The sequence below is a fragment of the Somniosus microcephalus genome, unplaced genomic scaffold (assembly GCF_052327205.1).
Source record: "Somniosus microcephalus isolate GS21.2 unplaced genomic scaffold, FLI_Smic_1.0 unresolved_chr5, whole genome shotgun sequence".
Taxonomy (NCBI): Eukaryota; Metazoa; Chordata; class Chondrichthyes; order Squaliformes; family Somniosidae; genus Somniosus; species Somniosus microcephalus.
In genome coordinates, this window is record NW_028225183.1 from 50,446,107 (window position 1) to 50,473,407 (window position 27,301).

At 41.4% G+C, this 27,301-nt stretch overlaps 12 non-coding genes across 12 annotated transcripts; all 12 read left to right on the forward strand.

The window, feature by feature from the left end:
* The first annotated feature begins 825 nt into the window (after positions 1–825).
* trnak-uuu (transfer RNA lysine (anticodon UUU)) lies at positions 826–898 on the forward strand. The gene has a single exon. It is a non-coding gene; the product is annotated as a tRNA-Lys (tRNA).
* A 1,707-nt stretch (positions 899–2,605) lies between these two features.
* Positions 2,606–2,678, forward strand: trnak-uuu (transfer RNA lysine (anticodon UUU)). The gene has a single exon. It is a non-coding gene; the product is annotated as a tRNA-Lys (tRNA).
* A 1,726-nt stretch (positions 2,679–4,404) lies between these two features.
* On the forward strand, positions 4,405–4,477 carry trnak-uuu (transfer RNA lysine (anticodon UUU)). Its single transcript has one exon. It is a non-coding gene; the product is annotated as a tRNA-Lys (tRNA).
* A 1,708-nt stretch (positions 4,478–6,185) lies between these two features.
* trnak-uuu (transfer RNA lysine (anticodon UUU)) lies at positions 6,186–6,258 on the forward strand. The gene has a single exon. It is a non-coding gene; the product is annotated as a tRNA-Lys (tRNA).
* A 1,726-nt stretch (positions 6,259–7,984) lies between these two features.
* On the forward strand, positions 7,985–8,057 carry trnak-uuu (transfer RNA lysine (anticodon UUU)). The gene has a single exon. It is a non-coding gene; the product is annotated as a tRNA-Lys (tRNA).
* Positions 8,058–9,765: 1,708 nt separating this feature from the next.
* trnak-uuu (transfer RNA lysine (anticodon UUU)) lies at positions 9,766–9,838 on the forward strand. Its single transcript has one exon. It is a non-coding gene; the product is annotated as a tRNA-Lys (tRNA).
* A 1,726-nt stretch (positions 9,839–11,564) lies between these two features.
* On the forward strand, positions 11,565–11,637 carry trnak-uuu (transfer RNA lysine (anticodon UUU)). Its single transcript has one exon. It is a non-coding gene; the product is annotated as a tRNA-Lys (tRNA).
* Positions 11,638–13,345: 1,708 nt separating this feature from the next.
* On the forward strand, positions 13,346–13,418 carry trnak-uuu (transfer RNA lysine (anticodon UUU)). Its single transcript has one exon. It is a non-coding gene; the product is annotated as a tRNA-Lys (tRNA).
* A 1,725-nt stretch (positions 13,419–15,143) lies between these two features.
* On the forward strand, positions 15,144–15,216 carry trnak-uuu (transfer RNA lysine (anticodon UUU)). Its single transcript has one exon. It is a non-coding gene; the product is annotated as a tRNA-Lys (tRNA).
* Positions 15,217–16,921: 1,705 nt separating this feature from the next.
* trnak-uuu (transfer RNA lysine (anticodon UUU)) lies at positions 16,922–16,994 on the forward strand. The gene has a single exon. It is a non-coding gene; the product is annotated as a tRNA-Lys (tRNA).
* A 1,713-nt stretch (positions 16,995–18,707) lies between these two features.
* On the forward strand, positions 18,708–18,780 carry trnak-uuu (transfer RNA lysine (anticodon UUU)). The gene has a single exon. It is a non-coding gene; the product is annotated as a tRNA-Lys (tRNA).
* Positions 18,781–20,489: 1,709 nt separating this feature from the next.
* Positions 20,490–20,562, forward strand: trnak-uuu (transfer RNA lysine (anticodon UUU)). Its single transcript has one exon. It is a non-coding gene; the product is annotated as a tRNA-Lys (tRNA).
* Positions 20,563–27,301: the final 6,739 nt, after the last annotated feature.

A 27,301-nucleotide genomic window follows, 5' to 3' on the forward strand; every position in this document is an offset into this window, starting at 1 on the left:
CCTATCTTATTTGTCATCCTCAAACTTGGATGTGTGGCTCTCAATCCCATCAAGTAAGTCGTTAATGAAATCGGTGATTAGTTGAGTTCCCAAAAGTGATCAATCAGAGACACCACTCGTCATATTCTGCCAATTAATGTACCTGATCATCATCTGCAAACTTTGACTCCTGCCGTGCCACCAATTTCCTAACCAGGTAAATAATTTGCCTTCAATTACATGCGTTTCAAATTTAGCCCAATGTCCCATATGCGGGACTTTATCAAATGTCTTTGCTCCATGTCTACAAGCTAATAATAATTTTTGAACTGGGACTCATAAACCTCTTTGCTCCTCAACAGTTAATAGCTTCCCATTATTGAGAAAATACTCAGAACTATATTACTTTGTTCCAAAGTGGCTGGTGTCACACTTGCGTACATTGAACTCGATTTGCATTTGTTTTGGCCGGCTTACTGTCTCTGTCCATTTGGTTACCTCCATTTCCCAACTGCACTACGAGCGGACCGTCTAACTTAGTGCGATCTTCATAATATGATGTACAGTGCTCCATCCAAGTCAGTCATAAATACGGTGAACAGTTGATGATCTAATATAGATATCTGGGGGACGGCACTTGTCACATCTGACTCCGCTGCTAACGAGCGTGTCTTTTGTGGGTGTGTTAATATTTCTGAAGTGATGCTGGTCTGAGGCAGTGAATCTGGATTTGTGGGAGAAATGTGCTGTACAGGTTGGATTATGGACAAGTAAATTGAATTTGTCGGAGATGCAATGATCCACTGCAGCCAATGAAAGTACTTTTGTGAGCTTTGAATTGCAAGAGCCCGGATAGCTCAGTCGGTAGAGCATCAGACTTTTAATCTGAGGGTCCAGGGTTCAAGTCCCTGTTCGGGCGCTGTTTTAAATCGCGATACTCAACTTTACATTCGCACTTTGATCATTTAGCAAAGAAAATAACAACAGGGGCAGGCCATTTCATGCCTGGAGCTTTTCTGCCATTTAATTAAGTCATCGATCGATACCGTTTGAATTCCTTTGCTCCAGATCCCTTAATACCTTTGGTTAACAAACATCTCTCAATCTCAAGTTCAAAATTGACAACTGGCCCAGCTTTATTTGCTGTTTGCGGAAGTGTGTTACAAATTTCTGTCACACAAATTTCTCTCCTGAAACGCTTGGATCTAATGTTGAGGCTATGGCCCCTTCTCCCAGATGGGTCAATCCTCAGAAATAGCTTCTCGCTATCTACACTGGCATTTCCTCTTAATATCGTGAATACTTCAAGCAAATCACCACTTAAGCTTCTAAATTCCAGGAAAAAAACCCGAGTTTGTGCAATATCCCGTTGTAATTTGTCCCTTGGACTCTATGTCTCCTTCACTTTTTAAGCCTAATAATACATTCCCAAGCTGTGATGCCAAGAATTGAACACAGTACCGCAGCTGTGGCCTAACCAGTGCTATGTACAGCTGTGGCATCATTTCACCCTCTTATATTGTAATCCTACAGATATAAGTATCCCTTTGAATTAGCTTTTTGAATCTTTTCTGTACCTGTCCATGACCATTTAATAACATTTGTACAGGGACACAAGTCTATTTGGATCTCAACTGTTTCCAGCTTAACATTATAAGGAGTGTATTCTAAATACTCCTATAAAGATCGGCAGTGAATCACGTCACACTTGCTAATATTTAAATCAATTTGCCAGAAAATTGCACATTCACTTAATCTATGAATATCTGGTCAAATTTCTTGCTTCCATCTCAACTGATTATAATGCCGCCTATCTTATTTGTCATCCTCAAACTTGGATGTGTGGCTCTCAATCCCATCAAGTAAGTCGTTAATGAAATCGGTGATTAGTTGAGTTCCCAAAAGTGATCAATCAGAGACACCACTCGTCATATTCTGCCAATTAATGTACCTGATCATCATCTGCAAACTTTGTCTCCTGCCGTGCCACCAATTTCCTAACCAGGTAAATAATTTGCCTTCAATTACATGCGTTTCAAATTTAGCCCAATGTCCCATATGCGGGACTTTATCAAATGTCTTTGCTCCATGTCTACAAGCTAATAATAATTTTTGAACTGGGATTCATAAACCTCTTTGCTCCTCAACAGTTAATAGCTTCCCATTATTGAGAAAGTACTCAGAACTATATTACTTTGTTCCAAAGTGGCTGGTGTCACACTTGCATACATTGAACTCGATTTGCATTTGTTTTGGCCGGCTTACTGTCTCTGTCCATTTGGTTACCTCCATTTCCCAACTGCACTACGAGCGGACCGTCTAACTTAGTGCGATCTTCAAAATATGATGTACAGTGCTCCATCCAAGTCAGTCATAAATACGGTGAACAGTTGCTGATGTAATCTGGGGGACGGCACCTGTCACATCTGACTCCGCTGCTAACGAGCGTGACTTTTGTGGGTGTGTTAATATTTCTGAAGTGATGCTGGTCTGAGGCAGTCAATCTGGATTTGTGGGAGAAATGTGCAGTACAGGTTGGATTATGGACAAGTAAATTGAATTTGTCGGAGATGCAATGATGCACTGCAGCCAATGAAAGTACTTTTGTGAGCTTGGATTTGCAAGCGCCCGGATAGCTCAGTCGGTAGAGCATCAGACTTTTAATCTGAGGGTCCAGGGTTCAAGTCCCTGTTCGGGCGCTGTTTTAAATCGCGATACTCAACTTTACATTCGCACTTTGATCATTTAGCAAAGAAAATAACAACAGGAGCAGGCCATTTCATGCCTCTGGAGCCTTTCTGCCATTTAATTAAGTCATCGATCGATATCCGTTTGCATTCCTTTGCTCCAGATCCCTTAATACCTTTGGTTAACAAACATCTCTCAATCTCAAGTTCAAAATTGACAACTGGCCCAGCTTTATTTGCTGTTTGCGGAAGTGTGTTACAAATTTCTGTCACACAAATTTCTCTCCTGAAACGCTTGGATCTAATGTTGAGGCTATGGCCCCTTCTCCCAGATGGGTCAATCCTCAGAAATAGCTCCTCGCTATCTACACTGGCATTTCCTCTTAATATCGTGAATACTTCAATCAAATCACAACTTAAGCTTCTAAATTCCAGGAAAAAAAACCGAGTTTGTGCAATATCCCGTTGTAATTTGTCCCTTGGACTCTATGTCTCCTTCACTTTTTAAGCCTAATAATACATTCCCAAGCTGTGATGCCAAGAATTGAACACAGTACCGCAGCTGTGGCCTAACCAGTGCTATGTACAGCTGTGGCATCATTTCACCCTCTTATATTGTAATCCTACAGAAAAAAAGTATCACTTTTCAATTAGCTTTTTGAATCTTTTCTGTACCTGTCCATGACCGTTTAGTAATATTTGTACAGGGACACAAGTCTATTTGGATCTCAACTGTTTCCAGCTTAACATTATAAGGAGTGTATTCTAAATACTCCTATAAAGATCGGCAGTGAATCACGTCACACTTGCTAATATTTGAATCAATTTGCCAGAAAATTGCACATTCACTTAATCTATGAATATCTGGTCAAATTTCTTGCTTCCATCTCAACTGATTATAATGCCGCCTATCTTATTTGTCATCCTCAAACTTGGATGTGTGGCTCTCAATCCCATCAAGTAAGTCGTTAAAGAAATCGGTGATTAGTTGAGTTCCCAAAAGTGATCAATCAGAGACACCACTCGTCATATTCTGCCAATTAATGTACCTGATCATCATCTGCAAACTTTGTCTCCTGCCGTGCCACCAATTTCCAAACCAGGTAAATAATTTGCCTTCAATTACATGCGTTTCAAATTTAGCCCAATGTCCCATATGCGGGACTTTATCAAATGTCTTTGCTCCATGTCTACAAGCTAATAATAATTTTTGAACTGGGACTCATAAACCTCTTTGCTCCTCAACAGTTAATAGCTTCCCATTATTGCGAAAATACTCAGAACTATATTACTTTGTTCCAAAGTGGCTGGTGTCACACTTGCGTACATTGAACTCGATTTGCATTTGTTTTGGCCGGCTTACTGTGTCTGTCTCTGTCCATTTGGTTACCTCCATTTCCCAACTGCACTACGAGCGGACCGTCTAACTTAGTGCGATCTTCAAAATATGATGTACATTGCTCCATCCAAGTCAGTCATAAATACGGTGAACAGTTGATGATCTAATACAGATATCTGGGGGACGGCACTTGTCACATCTGACTCCGCTGCTAACGTACGTGACTTTTGTGGGTGTGTTAATATTTCTGAAGTGATGCTGGTCTGAGGCAGTCAACCTGGATTTGTGGGAGAAATGTGCTGTACAGGTTGGATTATGGACAAGTAAATTGAATTTGTCGGAGATGCAATGATCCACTGCAGCCAATGAAAGTACTTTTGTGAGCTTTGAACTGCAAGAGCCCGGATAGCTCAGTCGGTAGAGCATCAGACTTTTAATCTGAGGGTCCAGGGGTTAAGTCCCTGTTCGGGCGCTGTTTTAAATCGCGATACTCAACTTTACATTCGCACTTTGATCATTTAGCAAAGAAAATAACAACAGGAGCAGGCCATTTCATGCCTGGAGCCTCTCTGCCATTTAATTAAGTCATCGATCGATATCCGTTTGCATTCCTTTGCTCCAGATCCCTTAATACCTTTGGTTAACAAACATCTCTCAATCTCAAGTTCAAAATTGACAACTGGCCCAGCTTTATTTGCTGTTTGCGGAAGTGTGTTACAAATTTCTGTCACACAAATTTCTCTCCTGAAACGCTTGGATCTAATGTTGAGGCTATGGCCCCTTCTCCCAGATGGGTCAATCCTCAGAAATAGCTTCTCGCTATCTACACTGGCATTTCCTCTTAATATCGTGAATACTTCAAGCAAATCACCACTTAAGCTTCTAAATTCCAGGAAAAAAACCCGAGTTTGTGCAATATCCCGTTGTAATTTGTCCCTTGGACTCTATGTCTCCTTCACTTTTTAAGCCTAATAATACATTCCCAAGCTGTGATGCCAAGAATTGAACACAGTACCGCAGCTGTGGCCTAACCAGTGCTATGTACAGCTGTGGCATCATTTCACCCTCTTATATTGTAATCCTACAGATATAAGTATCCCTTTGAATTAGCTTTTTGAATCTTTTCTGTACCTGTCCATGACCATTTAATAACATTTGTACAGGGACACAAGTCTATTTGGATCTCAACTGTTTCCAGCTTAACATTATAAGGAGTGTATTCTAAATACTCCTATAAAGATCGGCAGTGAATCACGTCACACTTGCTAATATTTAAATCAATTTGCCAGAAAATTGCACATTCACTTAATCTATGAATATCTGGTCAAATTTCTTGCTTCCATCTCAACTGATTATAATGCCGCCTATCTTATTTGTCATCCTCAAACTTGGATGTGTGGCTCTCAATCCCATCAAGTAAGTCGTTAATGAAATCGGTGATTAGTTGAGTTCCCAAAAGTGATCAATCAGAGACACCACTCGTCATATTCTGCCAATTAATGTACCTGATCATCATCTGCAAACTTTGTCTCCTGCCGTGCCACCAATTTCCTAACCAGGTAAATAATTTGCCTTCAATTACATGCGTTTCAAATTTAGCCCAATGTCCCATATGCGGGACTTTATCAAATGTCTTTGCTCCATGTCTACAAGCTAATAATAATTTTTGAACTGGGATTCATAAACCTCTTTGCTCCTCAACAGTTAATAGCTTCCCATTATTGAGAAAGTACTCAGAACTATATTACTTTGTTCCAAAGTGGCTGGTGTCACACTTGCATACATTGAACTCGATTTGCATTTGTTTTGGCCGGCTTACTGTCTCTGTCCATTTGGTTACCTCCATTTCCCAACTGCACTACGAGCGGACCGTCTAACTTAGTGCGATCTTCAAAATATGATGTACAGTGCTCCATCCAAGTCAGTCATAAATACGGTGAACAGTTGCTGATGTAATCTGGGGGACGGCACCTGTCACATCTGACTCCGCTGCTAACGAGCGTGACTTTTGTGGGTGTGTTAATATTTCTGAAGTGATGCTGGTCTGAGGCAGTCAATCTGGATTTGTGGGAGAAATGTGCAGTACAGGTTGGATTATGGACAAGTAAATTGAATTTGTCGGAGATGCAATGATGCACTGCAGCCAATGAAAGTACTTTTGTGAGCTTGGAATTGCAAGCGCCCGGATAGCTCAGTCGGTAGAGCATCAGACTTTTAATCTGAGGGTCCAGGGTTCAAGTCCCTGTTCGGGCGCTGTTTTAAATCGCGATACTCAACTTTACATTCGCACTTTGATCATTTAGCAAAGAAAATAACAACAGGAGCAGGCCATTTCATGCCTCTGGAGCCTTTCTGCCATTTAATTAAGTCATCGATCGATATCCGTTTGCATTCCTTTGCTCCAGATCCCTTAATACCTTTGGTTAACAAACATCTCTCAATCTCAAGTTCAAAATTGACAACTGGCCCAGCTTTATTTGCTGTTTGCGGAAGTGTGTTACAAATTTCTGTCACACAAATTTCTCTCCTGAAACGCTTGGATCTAATGTTGAGGCTATGGCCCCTTCTCCCAGATGGGTCAATCCTCAGAAATAGCTCCTCGCTATCTACACTGGCATTTCCTCTTAATATCGTGAATACTTCAATCAAATCACAACTTAAGCTTCTAAATTCCAGGAAAAAAAACCGAGTTTGTGCAATATCCCGTTGTAATTTGTCCCTTGGACTCTATGTCTCCTTCACTTTTTAAGCCTAATAATACATTCCCAAGCTGTGATGCCAAGAATTGAACACAGTACCGCAGCTGTGGCCTAACCAGTGCTATGTACAGCTGTGGCATCATTTCACCCTCTTATATTGTAATCCTACAGAAAAAAAGTATCACTTTTCAATTAGCTTTTTGAATCTTTTCTGTACCTGTCCATGACCGTTTAGTAATATTTGTACAGGGACACAAGTCTATTTGGATCTCAACTGTTTCCAGCTTAACATTATAAGGAGTGTATTCTAAATACTCCTATAAAGATCGGCAGTGAATCACGTCACACTTGCTAATATTTGAATCAATTTGCCAGAAAATTGCACATTCACTTAATCTATGAATATCTGGTCAAATTTCTTGCTTCCATCTCAACTGATTATAATGCCGCCTATCTTATTTGTCATCCTCAAACTTGGATGTGTGGCTCTCAATCCCATCAAGTAAGTCGTTAAAGAAATCGGTGATTAGTTGAGTTCCCAAAAGTGATCAATCAGAGACACCACTCGTCATATTCTGCCAATTAATGTACCTGATCATCATCTGCAAACTTTGTCTCCTGCCGTGCCACCAATTTCCAAACCAGGTAAATAATTTGCCTTCAATTACATGCGTTTCAAATTTAGCCCAATGTCCCATATGCGGGACTTTATCAAATGTCTTTGCTCCATGTCTACAAGCTAATAATAATTTTTGAACTGGGACTCATAAACCTCTTTGCTCCTCAACAGTTAATAGCTTCCCATTATTGCGAAAATACTCAGAACTATATTACTTTGTTCCAAAGTGGCTGGTGTCACACTTGCGTACATTGAACTCGATTTGCATTTGTTTTGGCCGGCTTACTGTGTCTGTCTCTGTCCATTTGGTTACCTCCATTTCCCAACTGCACTACGAGCGGACCGTCTAACTTAGTGCGATCTTCAAAATATGATGTACATTGCTCCATCCAAGTCAGTCATAAATACGGTGAACAGTTGATGATCTAATACAGATATCTGGGGGACGGCACTTGTCACATCTGACTCCGCTGCTAACGTACGTGACTTTTGTGGGTGTGTTAATATTTCTGAAGTGATGCTGGTCTGAGGCAGTCAACCTGGATTTGTGGGAGAAATGTGCTGCACAGGTTGGATTATGGACAAGTAAATTGAATTTGTCGGAGATGCAATGATCCACTGCAGCCAATGAAAGTACTTTTGTGAGCTTTGAACTGCAAGAGCCCGGATAGCTCAGTCGGTAGAGCATCAGACTTTTAATCTGAGGGTCCAGGGGTTAAGTCCCTGTTCGGGCGCTGTTTTAAATCGCGATACTCAACTTTACATTCGCACTTTGATCATTTAGCAAAGAAAATAACAACAGGAGCAGGCCATTTCATGCCTGGAGCCTCTCTGCCATTTAATTAAGTCATCGATCGATATCCGTTTGCATTCCTTTGCTCCAGATCCCTTAATACCTTTGGTTAACAAACATCTCTCAATCTCAAGTTCAAAATTGACAACTGGCCCAGCTTTATTTGCTGTTTGCGGAAGTGTGTTACAAATTTCTGTCACACAAATTTCTCTCCTGAAACGCTTGGATCTAATGTTGAGGCTATGGCCCCTTCTCCCAGATGGGTCAATCCTCAGAAATAGCTTCTCGCTATCTACACTGGCATTTCCTCTTAATATCGTGAATACTTCAAGCAAATCACCACTTAAGCTTCTAAATTCCAGGAAAAAAACCCGAGTTTGTGCAATATCCCGTTGTAATTTGTCCCTTGGACTCTATGTCTCCTTCACTTTTTAAGCCTAATAATACATTCCCAAGCTGTGATGCCAAGAATTGAACACAGTACCGCAGCTGTGGCCTAACCAGTGCTATGTACAGCTGTGGCATCATTTCACCCTCTTATATTGTAATCCTACAGATATAAGTATCCCTTTGAATTAGCTTTTTGAATCTTTTCTGTACCTGTCCATGACCATTTAATAACATTTGTACAGGGACACAAGTCTATTTGGATCTCAACTGTTTCCAGCTTAACATTATAAGGAGTGTATTCTAAATACTCCTATAAAGATCGGCAGTGAATCACGTCACACTTGCTAATATTTAAATCAATTTGCCAGAAAATTGCACATTCACTTAATCTATGAATATCTGGTCAAATTTCTTGCTTCCATCTCAACTGATTATAATGCCGCCTATCTTATTTGTCATCCTCAAACTTGGATGTGTGGCTCTCAATCCCATCAAGTAAGTCGTTAATGAAATCGGTGATTAGTTGAGTTCCCAAAAGTGATCAATCAGAGACACCACTCGTCATATTCTGCCAATTAATGTACCTGATCATCATCTGCAAACTTTGTCTCCTGCCGTGCCACCAATTTCCTAACCAGGTAAATAATTTGCCTTCAATTACATGCGTTTCAAATTTAGCCCAATGTCCCATATGCGGGACTTTATCAAATGTCTTTGCTCCATGTCTACAAGCTAATAATAATTTTTGAACTGGGATTCATAAACCTCTTTGCTCCTCAACAGTTAATAGCTTCCCATTATTGAGAAAGTACTCAGAACTATATTACTTTGTTCCAAAGTGGCTGGTGTCACACTTGCATACATTGAACTCGATTTGCATTTGTTTTGGCCGGCTTACTGTCTCTGTCCATTTGGTTACCTCCATTTCCCAACTGCACTACGAGCGGACCGTCTAACTTAGTGCGATCTTCAAAATATGATGTACAGTGCTCCATCCAAGTCAGTCATAAATACGGTGAACAGTTGCTGATGTAATCTGGGGGACGGCACCTGTCACATCTGACTCCGCTGCTAACGAGCGTGACTTTTGTGGGTGTGTTAATATTTCTGAAGTGATGCTGGTCTGAGGCAGTCAATCTGGATTTGTGGGAGAAATGTGCAGTACAGGTTGGATTATGGACAAGTAAATTGAATTTGTCGGAGATGCAATGATGCACTGCAGCCAATGAAAGTACTTTTGTGAGCTTGGAATTGCAAGCGCCCGGATAGCTCAGTCGGTAGAGCATCAGACTTTTAATCTGAGGGTCCAGGGTTCAAGTCCCTGTTCGGGCGCTGTTTTAAATCGCGATACTCAACTTTACATTCGCACTTTGATCATTTAGCAAAGAAAATAACAACAGGAGCAGGCCATTTCATGCCTCTGGAGCCTTTCTGCCATTTAATTAAGTCATCGATCGATATCCGTTTGCATTCCTTTGCTCCAGATCCCTTAATACCTTTGGTTAACAAACATCTCTCAATCTCAAGTTCAAAATTGACAACTGGCCCAGCTTTATTTGCTGTTTGCGGAAGTGTGTTACAAATTTCTGTCACACAAATTTCTCTCCTGAAACGCTTGGATCTAATGTTGAGGCTATGGCCCCTTCTCCCAGATGGGTCAATCCTCAGAAATAGCTCCTCGCTATCTACACTGGCATTTCCTCTTAATATCGTGAATACTTCAATCAAATCACAACTTAAGCTTCTAAATTCCAGGAAAAAAAACCGAGTTTGTGCAATATCCCGTTGTAATTTGTCCCTTGGACTCTATGTCTCCTTCACTTTTTAAGCCTAATAATACATTCCCAAGCTGTGATGCCAAGAATTGAACACAGTACCGCAGCTGTGGCCTAACCAGTGCTATGTACAGCTGTGGCATCATTTCACCCTCTTATATTGTAATCCTACAGAAAAAAAGTATCACTTTTCAATTAGCTTTTTGAATCTTTTCTGTACCTGTCCATGACCGTTTAGTAATATTTGTACAGGGACACAAGTCTATTTGGATCTCAACTGTTTCCAGCTTAACATTATAAGGAGTGTATTCTAAATACTCCTATAAAGATCGGCAGTGAATCACGTCACACTTGCTAATATTTGAATCAATTTGCCAGAAAATTGCACATTCACTTAATCTATGAATATCTGGTCAAATTTCTTGCTTCCATCTCAACTGATTATAATGCCGCCTATCTTATTTGTCATCCTCAAACTTGGATGTGTGGCTCTCAATCCCATCAAGTAAGTCGTTAAAGAAATCGGTGATTAGTTGAGTTCCCAAAAGTGATCAATCAGAGACACCACTCGTCATATTCTGCCAATTAATGTACCTGATCATCATCTGCAAACTTTGTCTCCTGCCGTGCCACCAATTTCCAAACCAGGTAAATAATTTGCCTTCAATTACATGCGTTTCAAATTTAGCCCAATGTCCCATATGCGGGACTTTATCAAATGTCTTTGCTCCATGTCTACAAGCTAATAATAATTTTTGAACTGGGACTCATAAACCTCTTTGCTCCTCAACAGTTAATAGCTTCCCATTATTGCGAAAATACTCAGAACTATATTACTTTGTTCCAAAGTGGCTGGTGTCACACTTGCGTACATTGAACTCGATTTGCATTTGTTTTGGCCGGCTTACTGTGTCTGTCTCTGTCCATTTGGTTACCTCCATTTCCCAACTGCACTACGAGCGGACCGTCTAACTTAGTGCGATCTTCAAAATATGATGTACATTGCTCCATCCAAGTCAGTCATAAATACGGTGAACAGTTGATGATCTAATACAGATATCTGGGGGACGGCACTTGTCACATCTGACTCCGCTGCTAACGTACGTGACTTTTGTGGGTGTGTTAATATTTCTGAAGTGATGCTGGTCTGAGGCAGTCAACCTGGATTTGTGGGAGAAATGTGCTGCACAGGTTGGATTATGGACAAGTAAATTGAATTTGTCGGAGATGCAATGATCCACTGCAGCCAATGAAAGTACTTTTGTGAGCTTTGAACTGCAAGAGCCCGGATAGCTCAGTCGGTAGAGCATCAGACTTTTAATCTGAGGGTCCAGGGGTTAAGTCCCTGTTCGGGCGCTGTTTTAAATCGCGATACTCAACTTTACATTCGCACTTTGATCATTTAGCAAAGAAAATAACAACAGGAGCAGGCCATTTCATGCCTGGAGCCTCTCTGCCATTTAATTAAGTCATCGATCGATATCCGTTTGCATTCCTTTGCTCCAGATCCCTTAATACCTTTGGTTAACAAACATCTCTCAATCTCAAGTTCAAAATTGACAACTGGCCCAGCTTTATTTGCTGTTTGCGGAAGTGTGTTACAAATTTCTGTCACACAAATTTCTCTCCTGAAACGCTTGGATCTAATGTTGAGGCTATGGCCCCTTCTCCCAGATGGGTCAATCCTCAGAAATAGCTTCTCGCTATCTACACTGGCATTTCCTCTTAATATCGTGAATACTTCAAGCAAATCACCACTTAAGCTTCTAAATTCCAGGAAAAAAACCCGAGTTTGTGCAATATCCCGTTGTAATTTGTCCCTTGGACTCTATGTCTCCTTCACTTTTTAAGCCTAATAATACATTCCCAAGCTGTGATGCCAAGAATTGAACACAGTACCGCAGCTGTGGCCTAACCAGTGCTATGTACAGCTGTGGCATCATTTCACCCTCTTATATTGTAATCCTACAGATATAAGTATCCCTTTGAATTAGCTTTTTGAATCTTTTCTGTACCTGTCCATGACCATTTAATAACATTTGTACAGGGACACAAGTCTATTTGGATCTCAACTGTTTCCAGCTTAACATTATAAGGAGTGTATTCTAAATACTCCTATAAAGATCGGCAGTGAATCACGTCACACTTGCTAATATTTAAATCAATTTGCCAGAAAATTGCACATTCACTTAATCTATGAATATCTGGTCAAATTTCTTGCTTCCATCTCAACTGATTATAATGCCGCCTATCTTATTTGTCATCCTCAAACTTGGATGTGTGGCTCTCAATCCCATCAAGTAAGTCGTTAATGAAATCGGTGATTAGTTGAGTTCCCAAAAGTGATCAATCAGAGACACCACTCGTCATATTCTGCCAATTAATGTACCTGATCATCATCTGCAAACTTTGTCTCCTGCCGTGCCACCAATTTCCTAACCAGGTAAATAATTTGCCTTCAATTACATGCGTTTCAAATTTAGCCCAATGTCCCATATGCGGGACTTTATCAAATGTCTTTGCTCCATGTCTACAAGCTAATAATAATTTTTGAACTGGGATTCATAAACCTCTTTGCTCCTCAACAGTTAATAGCTTCCCATTATTGAGAAAATACTCAGAACTATATTACTTTGTTCCAAAGTGGCTGGTGTCACACTTGCATACATTGAACTCGATTTGCATTTGTTTTGGCCGGCTTACTGTCTCTGTCCATTTGGTTACCTCCATTTCCCAACTGCACTACGAGCGGACCGTCTAACTTAGTGCGATCTTCAAAATATGATGTACAGTGCTCCATCCAAGTCAGTCATAAATACGGTGAACAGTTGCTGATGTAATCTGGGGGACGGCACTTGTCACATCTGACTCCGCTGCTAACGAGCGTGACTTTTGTGGGTGTGTTAATATTTCTGAAGTGATGCTGGTCTGAGGCAGTCAATCTGGATTTGTGGGAGAAATGTGCAGTACAGGTTGGATTATGGACAAGTAAATTGAATTTGTCGGAGATGCAATGATGCACTGCAGCCAATGAAAGTACTTTTGTGAGCTTGGAATTGCAAGCGCCCGGATAGCTCAGTCGGTAGAGCATCAGACTTTTAATCTGAGGGTCCAGGGTTCAAGTCCCTGTTCGGGCGCTGTTTTAAATCGCGATACTCAACTTTACATTCGCACTTTGATCATTTAGCAAAGAAAATAACAACAGGAGCAGGCCATTTCATGCCTCTGGAGCCTTTCTGCCATTTAATTAAGTCATCGATCGATATCCGTTTGCATTCCTTTGCTCCAGATCCCTTAATACCTTTGGTTAACAAACATCTCTCAATCTCAAGTTCAAAATTGACAACTGGCCCAGCTTTATTTGCTGTTTGCGGAAGTGTGTTACAAATTTCTGTCACACAAATTTCTCTCCTGAAACGCTTGGATCTAATGTTGAGGCTATGGCCCCTTCTCCCAGATGGGTCAATCCTCAGAAATAGCTCCTCGCTATCTACACTGGCATTTCCTCTTAATATCGTGAATACTTCAATCAAATCACAACTTAAGCTTCTAAATTCCAGGAAAAAAAACCGAGTTTGTGCAATATCCCGTTGTAATTTGTCCCTTGGACTCTATGTCTCCTTCACTTTTTAAGCCTAATAATACATTCCCAAGCTGTGATGCCAAGAATTGAACACAGTACCGCAGCTGTGGCCTAACCAGTGCTACGTACAGCTGTGGCATCATTTCACCCTCTAATATTGTAATCCTACAGATATAAGTATCACTTTTCAATTAGCTTTTTGAATCTTTTCTGTACCTGTCCATGACCATTTAGTAATATTTGTACAGGGACACAAGTCTATTTGGATCTCAACTGTTTCCAGCTTAACATTATAAGGAGTGTATTCTAAATACTCCTATAAAGATCGGCAGTGAATCACGTCACACTTGCAAATATTTAAAACAATTTGCCAGAAAATTCCACATTCACTTAGTCTATGAATATCTGGTCAAATTTCTTGCTTCCATCTCAACTGATTATAATGCCACCTATCTTATTTGTCATCCTCAAACTTGGATGTGTGGCTCTCAATCCCATCAAGTAAGTCGTTAAAGAAATCGGTGATTAGTTGAGTTCCCAAAAGTGATCAGTCAGAGACACCACTCGTCATATTCTGCCAATTAATGTACCTGATCATCATCTGCAAACTTTGTCTCCTGCCGTGCCACCAATTTCCTAACCAGGTAAATAATTTGCCTTCAATTACATGCGTTTCAAATTTAGCCCAATGCCCCATATGCAGGACTTTATCAAATGTCTTTGCTCCATGTCTACAAGCTAATAATAATTTTTGAACTGGGACTCATAAACCTCTTTGCTCCTCAACAGTTAATAGCTTCCCATTATTGCGAAAATACTCAGAACTATATTACTTTGTTCCAAAGTGGCTGGTGTCACACTTGCGTATATTGAACTCGATTTGCATTTGTTTTGGCCGGCTTACTGTGTCTGTCTCTGTCCATTTGGTTACCTCCATTTCCCAACTGCACTATGAGCGGAACGTCTAACTTAGTGCGATCTTCAAAATATGATGTACATTGCTCCATCCAAGTCAGTCATAAATACGGTGAACAGTTGATGATCTAATACAGATATCTGGGGGACGGCACTTGTCACATCTGACTCCGCTGCTAACGTACGTGACTTTTGTGGGTGTGTTAATATTTCTGAAGTGATGCTGGTCTGAGGCAGTCAATCTGGATTTGTGGGAGAAATGTGCTGTACAGGTTGGATTATGGACAAGTAAATTGAATTTGTCGGAGATGCAATGATTCACTGCAGCCAATGAAAGTACTTTTGTGAGCTTTGAATTGCAAGAGCCCGGATAGCTCAGTCGGTAGAGCATCAGACTTTTAATCTGAGGGTCCAGGGTTCAAGTCCCTGTTCGGGTGCTGTTTTAAATCGCGATACTCAACTTTGCATTCGCACTTTGATCATTTAGCAAAGAAAATAACAACAGGAGCAGGCCATTTCATGCCTGGAGCCTTTCTGCCATTTAATTAAGTCATCGATCGATATCCGTTTGCATTCCTTTGCTCCAGATCCCTTAATACCTTTGGTTAACAAACATCTCTCAATCTCAAGTTCAAAATTGACAACTGGCCCAGCTTTATTTGCTGTTTGCGGAAGTGTGTTACAAATTTCTGTCACACAAATTTCTCTCCTGAAACGCTTGGATCTAATGTTGAGGCTATGGCCCCTTCTCCCAGATGGGTCAATCCTCAGAAATAGCTTCTCGCTATCTACACTGGCATTTCCTCTTAATATCGTGAATACTTCAATCAAATCACCACTTAAGCTTCTAAATTCCAGGAAAAAAACCCGAGTTTGTGCAATATCCCGTTGTAATTTGTCCCTTGGACTCTATGTCTCCTTCACTTTTTAAGCCTAATAATACATTCCCAAGCTGTGATGCCAAGAATTGAACACAGTACCGCAGCTGTGGCCTAACCAGTGCTATGTACAGCTGTGGCATCATTTCACCCTCTTATATTGTAATCCTACAGATATAAGTATCACTTTTCAATTAGCTTTTTGAATCTTTTCTGTCCATGACCATTTAATAACATTTGTACAGGGACACAAGTCTATTTGGATCTCAACTGTTTCCAGCTTAACATTATAAGGAGTGTATTCTAAATACTCCTATAAAGATCGGCAGTGAATCACGTCACACTTGCTAATATTTAAATCAATTTGCCAGAAAATTGCACTTAATCTATGAATATCTGGTCAAATTTCTTGCTTCCATCTCAACTGATTATAATGCCGCCTATCTTATTTGTCATCCTCAAACTTGGATGTGTGGCTCTCAATCCCATCAAGTCAGTCGTTAAAGAAATCGGTGATTAGTTGAGTTCCCAAAAGTGATCAATCAGAGACACCACTCGTCATATTCTGCCAATTAATGTACCTGATCATCATCTGCAAACTTTGTCTCCTGCCGTGCCACCAATTTCCTAACCAGGTAAATAATTTGCCTTCAATTACATGCGTTTCAAATTTAGCCCAATGTCCCATATGCGGGACTTTATCAAATGTCTTTGCTCCATGTCTACAAGCTAATAATAATTTTTGAACTGGGACTCATAAACCTCTTTGCTCCTCAACAGTTAATAGCTTCCCATTATTGAGAAAATACTCAGAACTATATTACTTTGTTCCAAAGTGGCTGGTGTCACACTTGCGTACATTGAACTCGATTTGCATTTGTTTTGGCCGGCTTACTGTCTCTGTCCATTTGGTTACCTCCATTTCCCAACTGCACTACGAGCGGACCGTCTAACTTAGTGCGATCTTCATAATATGAAGTACAGTGCTCCATCCAAGTCAGTCATAAATACGGTGAACAGTTGATGATCTAATATAGATATCTGGGGGACGGCACTTGTCACATCTGACTCCGCTGCTAACGAGCGTGTCTTTTGTGGGTGTGTTAATATTTCTGAAGTGATGCTGGTCTGAGGCAGTCAATCTGGATTTGTGGGAGAAATGTGCTGTACAGGTTGGATTATGGACAAGTAAATTGAATTTGTCGGAGATGCAATGATGCACTGCAGCCAATGAAAGTACTTTTGTGAGTTTGGAATTGCAAGAGCCCGGATAGCTCAGTCGGTAGAGCATCAGACTTTTAATCTGAGGGTCCAGGGTTCAAGTCCCTGTTCGGGCGCTGTTTTAAATCGCGATACTCAACTTTACATTCGCACTTTGATCATTTAGCAAAGAAAATAACAACAGGAGCAGGCCATTTCATGCCTCTGGAGCCTTTCTGCCATTTAATTAAGTCATCGATCGATATCCGTTTGCATTCCTTTGCTCCAGATCCCTTAATACCTTTGGTTAACAAACATCTCTCAATCTCAAGTTCAAAATTGACAACTGGCCCAGCTTTATTTGCTGTTTGCGGAAGTGTGTTACAAATTTCTGTCACACAAATTTCTCTCCTGGAACGCTTGGATCTAATGTTGAGGCTATGGCCCCTTCTCCCAGATGGGTCAATCCTCAGAAATAGCTTCTCGCTATCTACACTGGCATTTCCTCTTAATATCGTGAATACTTCAATCAAATCACCACTTAAGCTTCTAAATTCCAGGAAAAAAACCCGAGTTTGTGCAATATCCCGTTGTAATTTGTCCCTTGGACTCTATGTCTCCTTCACTTTTTAAGCCTAATAATACATTCCCAAGCTGTGATGCCAAGAATTGAACACAGTACCGCAGCTGTGGCCTAACCAGTGCTATGTACAGCTGTGGCATCATTTCACCCTCTTATATTGTAATCCTACAGATATAAGTATCACTTTTCAATTCGCTTTTTGAATCTTTTCTGTCCATGACCATTTAATAACATTTGTACAGGGACACAAGTCTATTTGGATCTCAACTGTTTCCAGCTTAACATTATAAGGAGTGTATTCTAAATACTCCTATAAAGATCGGCAGTGAATCACGTCACACTTGCTAATATTTAAATCAATTTGCCAGAAAATTGCACATTCACTTAATCTATGAATATCTGGTCAAATTTCTTGCTTCCATCTCAACTGATTATAATGCCGCCTATCTTATTTGTCATCCTCAAACTTGGATGTGTGGCTCTCAATCCCATCAAGTAAGTCGTTAATGAAATCGGTGATTAGTTGAGTTCCCAAAAGTGATCAATCAGAGACACCACTCGTCATATTCTGCCAATTAATGTACCTGATCATCATCTGCAAACTTTGACTCCTGCCGTGCCACCAATTTCCTAACCAGGTAAATAATTTGCCTTCAATTACATGCGTTTCAAATTTAGCCCAATGTCCCATATGCGGGACTTTATCAAATGTCTTTGCTCCATGTCTACAAGCTAATAATAATTTTTGAACTGGGACTCATAAACCTCTTTGCTCCTCAACAGTTAATAGCTTCCCATTATTGAGAAAATACTCAGAACTATATTACTTTGTTCCAAAGTGGCTGGTGTCACACTTGCGTACATTGAACTCGATTTGCATTTGTTTTGGCCGGCTTACTGTCTCTGTCCATTTGGTTACCTCCATTTCCCAACTGCACTACGAGCGGACCGTCTAACTTAGTGCGATCTTCATAATATGATGTACAGTGCTCCATCCAAGTCAGTCATAAATACGGTGAACAGTTGATGATCTAATATAGATATCTGGGGGACGGCACTTGTCACATCTGACTCCGCTGCTAACGAGCGTGTCTTTTGTGGGTGTGTTAATATTTCTGAAGTGATGCTGGTCTGAGGCAGTCAATCTGGATTTGTGGGAGAAATGTGCTGTACAGGTTGGATTATGGACAAGTAAATTCAATTTGTCGGAGATGCAATGATCCACTGCAGCCAATGAAAGTACTTTTGTGAGCTTTGAATTGCAAGAGCCCGGATAGCTCAGTCGGTAGAGCATCAGACTTTTAATCTGAGGGTCCAGGGTTCAAGTCCCTGTTCGGGCGCTGTTTTAAATCGCGATACTCAACTTTACATTCGCACTTTGATCATTTAGCAAAGAAAATAACAACAGGGGCAGGCCATTTCATGCCTGGAGCTTTTCTGCCATTTAATTACGTCATCGATCGATATCCGTTTGAATTCCTTTGCTCCAGATCCCTTAATACCTTTGGTTAACAAACATCTCTCAATCTCAAGTTCAAAATTGACAACTGGCCCAGCTTTATTTGCTGTTTGCGGAAGTGTGTTACAAATTTCTGTCACACAAATTTCTCTCCTGAAACGCTTGGATCTAATGTTGAGGCTATGGCCCCTTCTCCCAGATGGGTCAATCCTCAGAAATAGCTTCTCGCTATCTACACTGGCATTTCCTCTTAATATCGTGAATACTTCAAGCAAATCACCACTTAAGCTTCTAAATTCCAGGAAAAAAACCCGAGTTTGTGCAATATCCCGTTGTAATTTGTCCCTTGGACTCTATGTCTCCTTCACTTTTTAAGCCTAATAATACATTCCCAAGCTGTGATGCCAAGAATTGAACACAGTACCGCAGCTGTGGCCTAACCAGTGCTATGTACAGCTGTGGCATCATTTCACCCTCTTATATTGTAATCCTACAGATATAAGTATCACTTTTCAATTAGCTTTTTGAATCATTTCTGTACCTGTCCATGACCATTTAATAACATTTGTACAGGGACACAAGTCTATTTGGATCTCAACTGTTTCCAGCTTAACATTATAAGGAGTGTATTCTAAATACTCCTATAAAGATCGGCAGTGAATCACGTCACACTTGCTAATATTTAAATCAATTTGCCAGAAAATTGCACATTCACTTAATCTATGAATATCTGGTCAAATTTCTTGCTTCCATCTCAACTGATTATAATGCCGCCTATCTTATTTGTCATCCTCAAACTTGGATGTGTGGCTCTCAATCCCATCAAGTAAGTCGTTAATGAAATCGGTGATTAGTTGAGTTCCCAAAAGTGATCAATCAGAGACACCACTCGTCATATTCTGCCAATTAATGTACCTGATCATCATCTGCAAACTTTGTCTCCTGCCGTGCCACCAATTTCCTAACCAGGTAAATAATTTGCCTTCAATTACATGCGTTTCAAATTTAGCCCAATGTCCCATATGCGGGACTTTATCAAATGTCTTTGCTCCATGTCTACAAGCTAATAATAATTTTTGAACTGGGATTCATAAACCTCTTTGCTCCTCAACAGTTAATAGCTTCCCATTATTGAGAAAGTACTCAGAACTATATTACTTTGTTCCAAAGTGGCTGGTGTCACACTTGCATACATTGAACTCGATTTGCATTTGTTTTGGCCGGCTTACTGTCTCTGTCCATTTGGTTACCTCCATTTCCCAACTGCACTACGAGCGGACCGTCTAACTTAGTGCGATCTTCAAAATATGATGTACAGTGCTCCATCCAAGTCAGTCATAAATACGGTGAACAGTTGATGATGTAATCTGGGGGACGGCACTTGTCACATCTGACTCCGCTGCTAACGAGCGTGACTTTTGTGGGTGTGTTAATATTTCTGAAGTGATGCTGGTCTGAGGCAGTCAATCTGGATTTTTGGGAGAAATGTGCAGTACAGGTTGGATTATGGACAAGTAAATTGAATTTGTCGGAGATGCAATGATGCACTGCAGCCAATGAAAGTACTTTTGTGAGCTTGGAATTGCAAGAGCCCGGATAGCTCAGTCGGTAGAGCATCAGACTTTTAATCTGAGGGTCCAGGTTTCAAGTCCCTGTTCGGGCGCTGTTTTAAATCGCGATACTCAACTTTACATTCGCACTTTGATCATTTAGCAAAGAAAATAACAACAGGAGCAGGCCATTTCATGCCTCTGGAGCCTTTCTGCCATTTAATTAAGTCATCGATCGATATCCGTTTGCATTCCTTTGCTCCAGATCCCTTAATACCTTTGGTTAACAAACATCTCTCAATCTCAAGTTCAAAATTGACAACTGGCCCAGCTTTATTTGCTGTTTGCGGAAGTGTGTTACAAATTTCTGTCACACAAATTTCTCTCCTGAAACGCTTGGATCTAATGTTGAGGCTATGGCCCCTTCTCCCAGATGGGTCAATCCTCAGAAATAGCTCCTCGCTATCTACACTGGCATTTCCTCTTAATATCGTGAATACTTCAATCAAATCACCACTTAAGCTTCTAAATTCCAGGAAAAAAACCCGAGTTTGTGCAATATCCCGTTGTAATTTGTCCCTTGGACTCTATGTCTCCTTCACTTTTTAAGCCTAATAATACATTCCCAAGCTGTGATGCCAAGAATTGAACACAGTACCGCAGCTGTGGCCTAACCAGTGCTATGTACAGCTGTGGCATCATTTCACCCTCTTATATAGTAATCTTACAAATATAAGTATCACTTTTCAATTAGCTTTTTGAATCTTTTCTGTACCTGTCCATGACCATTTAGTAATATTTGTACAGGGACACAAGTCTATTTGGATCTCAACTGTTTCCAGCTTAACATTATAAGGAGTGTATTCTAAATACTCCTATAAAGATCGGCAGTGAATCACGTCACACTTGCTAATATTTAAATCAATTTGCCAGAAAATTGCACATTCACTTAATCTATGAATATCTGGTCAAATTTCTTGCTTCCATCTCAACTGATTATAATGCCGCCTATCTTATTTGTCATCCTCAAACTTGGATGTGTGGCTCTCAATCCCATCAAGTAAGTCGTTAAAGAAATCGGTGATTAGTTGAGTTCCCAAAAGTAATCAATCAGAGACACCACTCGTCATATTCTGCCAATTAATGTACCTGATCATCATCTGCAAACTTTGTCTCCTGACGTGCCACCAATTTCCTAACCAGGTAAATAATTTGCCTTCAATTACATGCGTTTCAAATTTAGCCCAATGTCCCATATGCGGGACTTTATCAAATGTCTTTGCTCCATGTCTACAAGCTAATAATAATTTTTGAACTGGGACTCATAAACCTCTTTGCTCCTCAACAGTATTTATAAGTCTTGACAGTTCTTCCAGTCAGATTATGAATGAAGCATTACCCGCTCCAATTGGCTGCCCATGGCCCACGTGATCCCAGGAGATGCATCGAACTAACTGCGACCCTGGGATACGCAAGCCCTGCACACTGGCTGCTGGACCAGGCCCAGGATCGGAATTCCATGGGGACCCGCAGCTCAACAGCCGGCACACAAGGTAAGTGCACATCGGGTGCTTGCACCCGCGGGAAGCCTCTGACCCGAATTTCTGGGCCATTAATATATCGCAGTCATTTGCAATGCAATTGAATATTGTAATGGAATATATATTTGCTATATAATAGTCATTTGCAATGCAATAGTATATTATGATGGAATATATCTTTGCTATATAATAGTCATTTGCAATGCAATAGCACATTGGAATGTTATAAGATTTTGCAAGACAACTGTCATTTTAAAAGCAATAGGACATAGCAATGGAATATCACTTTGCAATATCATAGTAATTTGCAATGCAATAGATTACTGCAATGGAATATCGCTTTGCAATTTAATCGTCATTTGAAATGCAATAGAACATTGCAATGGTATAACTCTTTGCAATTTAAATGTCATTTGCAATGCAAAAGCATATTGCAATGGAATATCACTTAGCAATGTAATAATCATTTGAAAAGCAATGGCACAATGCAATGGAATATTAATTTTGAATATAATAGTCATTTGTAGTGCAGTAGAACATTGCAATGGAATATCATTTTGCAATATAACAGTCATTAGCAATGGAATAGGACATTACAATGGAATACAACTTAATATATCGTAGTCATTTGCAATGCAGTAGCATATTGCAATGGAATATCACTTAGCAATATAATTGTCATTTAAAATGCAATAGCACATTGCAATGGAATATCATTTTGGAATAATATCGTCATTTGCAATGCAATAGAACATTGCAATGGAAAATCATTTTGCAGTATAGCAGTCATTAGCAATGAAATAGCACATTACAATGGAATACCACTTAAAAATATCGTAGTCATTTGTAATGCAATAGAACATAGCAGTGGAATATCACTTTGCAACATAATAGTCATTTGCAGTGCAAGAGAACATTACAATGCAATATCGATTTTTCAATAAAATCATCATTGCAATTCAACAGCACATTGCAATGGAATATCACTTTGCAATATAATAGTCATTTGCAGTGCAATAGAACATTGCAATGGGATATCATATTGCAATATAACAGTCATCAGCAATGCAATAGGACATTAGAATGGAATACCACTTAACAATACCGTAATCATTTGTAATGAAATAGAGCATTGCGATGGAATATCAATTTGCAATATAATATTCATTTGCAGTGCAATAGGACATGGCAATGGAATGCCAATTAATAATATCGCAGTCATTTGCAATGCAATAGAAAATTTTAGTGCAATATCATTTTTCAATATAACAGTCATTAGCATTGCAATAGGACATTAGAATGGAATAGCACTAAACAATATCGTAGTAATTTGCAATGAAATATATAGCATTGCGATGAAATATCGGTGGCGTCGTGGTTATGTCACTAGATTTGTAAGCCAGAAACTCGATCAAATGCTTTGAGGCATATAGGTTCAAATCCCACCACGGCAGCTGGAGGAATTTAAATTTAATTCTGGAATTAAAATGTTAGACTTAGTAATGGCGACCATGATACCATTGTCGATTGTTGCAAAAACCCATCTGGTTCAGTAATGTCCTTTAGGAAAGGAAATCTGCCGTCCTTACCTGGTCTGGCCCACATGTGACTCCAGACCCACAGCAATGTGGTTGACTCTTAATGCCCTCTGAAATGGCTTAGCAAGCCACTCAGCTGTAAACAACTGCTACAAAAAAGAATAAGAATAAAACCGGTTGGACCACCCAGCATCGACTTCGGCACCGGAAACGACAATAACAACGGCAAACCCAGCCCTGTCGACCCTGCAAAGTCCTCCTTACCAACATCGGGGGGCTTGTGCCAAAATTGGGAGAGCTGTCCCACAGACTAGTCAAGCAGCAGCCTGACAATCGTAATTACCGAATTATACCTTAAAACCAATGTCCCAGACACCACCATCACCATCGCTGGGTATGCCCTGTCCCACTGGCAGGACAGACCCACCAGAGGTGGTGGCACAGTGGTATACAGTCGGGAGGGAGTAGCCCTGGGAGACCGCAACATTGACTCAGGACCCCATGAGGTCTCATGGCATCAAGTCAAACATGGGCAAGGAAACCTCCTGCTAATTACCACCTAACACCCTCCCTCAGCTGATGAATCAGTACTCCTTCATGTTGAACACCAATTGGAAGAAGCTCTGAGAGTGGCAAGGGCACAAAATATCCTCTGGGTGGGGGACTTCAAAGTCCATCACCAAGAGTGGCTCGGTAGCACCTCAACTGACTGAGCTGGCCGAATCCTAATGGATATAGCTGCCAGACTGGGTCTGCGACAGGTGGTGAGGGAACCAACAAGAGGGAAAAAGCTACTTGATCTCGTCCTCACCAATCAACCTGTTGCAGATGCATCTGTCCATGACAACATTGGTGGAAGTGACCACCGCACACTCCTTGTGGAGACAAAGCCCCGTCATCATGTTGAAGATACCCTCCACCGTGCTAAATGGGACAGATTTCGAAAAGATCCGGCAACTCAAAACTGGGCATCCATGAGGCGCTGTTGGCCATCAGCAGCAGCAGAATTGTAGTCAACCACAATCTGTAACCTCATGGCCCGGAATATCCCTCACTCTACCATTACCATCAAGCCGGGAGATCAACCCTGGTTTAACGAAGAGTGCAGGAGAGCATGCCGGGAAAATCACCAGGCACACCGAAAAATGAGGTTGCAACCTGGTGAGGCTACAACACTGGACTACCTGCATGCCCAACAACGGAAGCAACATGCGATAGACAGAGCTAAGCGATCTCACAACCTTCGGAACAAGTCAAAGCTCCGCAGTCTTACCACATCCAGTCGTGAGTGGTGGTGGACAATTAAACAGTAAACAGGAGGAGGAGGCTCAAAAAATATCCCCATCCTCAATGATGGTGGAGCACAGCACGTGAGTGCAAAAGACAAGGCTGAAGCATTTGCAACTATCTTCAGCCAGAAGTGCTGAGTGGATGATCCAACTCGGCCTCCTACTTAGGTCCCCAGCATCACAGATGCCAGTCTTCCGCCCATTCAATCCACTCCACGTGATGTCAAGAAACGGCTGAAGACACTGGATACTGCAAAGGCTATGGGCCCTGACAACATTCCGGCAATAGTACTGAAGACTTGTGCTCCAGAACTAGCTGCGCCCCTAGCCAATCTGTTCCAGTACAGCTACAACACTGGCATCTACCCGGCAATGTGGAAAATTGCCCAAGTATGTCCTGTCTACAAAAAGCAGGACAAATCCGAACCGGCCAATTATCATCCCATCAGTCTACTGTCAATCATCAGCAAAGTGATGGAAGGTGTCGTCGAAAGTGCTATCAAGCGGCACTTACTCAGCAATAACCTGCTAACTGACGCCCAGTTTGGGTTCCGCCAGGGCCACTCAGCTCCTGACCTCATTACAGCCTTGGTCCAAACATGGACAAAAGAGCTGAACTCAAGAGGTAAGATGAGAGTGACTGCCCTTGACATCAAGGCAGCATTTGATCAAGTGTAGCATCAAGGAGCCCTAGCTAAACTGAAGTCAATGGGAATCATGGGGAAAACTCTCCATTGGTTGGAATCATACCTAGCACAAAGGAAGTTGGCTATGGTTGTTGGAGGTCATTCATCTCAATCACATGACATCACTGCAGGAGTTCCTCCGGGCAGTGTCCTAGGCCCAACCAACTTCAGCTTTTTCATCAATGACCTTCCCTCCATCATAAGGTCAGAAGTGGGGATGTTCGCTGATGTTTGCACACTGTTCAGCACCATTCGAAACTCGTCAGATACTGACGCAGTCCGTGCCCATATGCAGCAAGACCTGGACAAAATTCAGACTTGGGCTGACAAGTGGCAACTAACATTCGCACCACACAAGTGTCAGGCAATGTCCATCTCCAAAAAGCGAGACTCTAACCATCTCCCCTTGACATTCAATGGCATTACCATTGCTGAATCCCCCACTATCAACATCCTGGGGGTTACCATTGATCAGAAGCTGAACTGGACCAGCCATATAAATATTGTGGCTGCAAGAGCAGGCTAGAGGCTGGGAATACTGCGTCGATGTCTCACCTCCTGACTCCCCAAAGCCTTTCCAACATCTGCAAGGCACAAGTCAGGAGTGTGATGGAATACTCTCCAGTTGCCTGGATGAGTGCAGCTCCAACAACACTCAAGAAGCTCGACACCATTCAGGATAAAGCAGCCCGCTTGATTGGCACTCCATCCACCACCTTCAAAATTCATCCCCTCCACCACCGGTGCACTGTGGCTGCAGTGTGTACCATCTACAAGATGCACTGCAGCAACACGCCAAAGCTCCTTCAACAGCACCTTCCAAACCCGCGACCTCTACCACTTAGAAGGACAAGGGCAGCAGACACATGGGAAGATCACCACCTACAAACTCCCCTCCAAGCCACACAACATCCTGAGTTGGACCTGTATCACCGTTCCTTCACTGTCGCTGGGCAAAATCCTGGAACTCCCTTCCTAACAGCATTGTGGTTGTGCAGCTGTTCAAGAAGGCGGCTCACCACCACCTTCTCAAGGGCAATTAGGGATTGGCACTAAATGCAGGCGTAGCCGGCCAGCGACGCCCACATCGCATCAATGAAAAAAAAAAGTAAAGGGTAAACAGCCTGTCAGCATCCGCACAGTCAAGCCCTGAAAGAATATATATGTTCTTCCTTCGTACAGTCTGCTGATTTCATGTCACCACAGAAAACAATGTTTAACTGGATGGACAAGCTGCCACAGATTTCTTCTCCTCGCACATTCTCTGACACGCACGCGGCCGTATAAAGGGACAAAAGCAGCACACGAGAGAAAAGGCGATTAGACTCCCGTCCGTAGTGTCTAATTGCCTCAATTTGGCCGAACGCCATATGAAGCAGCAATTTGAATGAAACATTGCACTTCATTTCAGTCTTAAAACGTTAAGCGATCACACACTGAAAACCGCAAGCAAAAGGAAAAGGACAAGGCCCGTGACAGTCACTAAACTGCATTCAAACATAGCAAGCAAATCAGCTCGCTTCAAAGATTTTGTGATTAGAAATTCATACCTCTAGAATTTGGCTGAAAAGAAGAGATTGCAGGGGCTGCTCGCTTCTCGGCCGCAGCGCCAGCGATAGGAACAAATCATCCGCTCAAAACCGAGTCCTTCAACCTGCTGGAGCTGACGCTAACCGAGCGCTCAATCCTCAGGACCTGATTGGACACATTCAAATGGGGGCGTTCTTGCGCCGCTGTATGTGATTGGGTGGTTGTTGCCACGTGATCAGGGTGCGGAGCGATGCAAGGAAGCTGAAGT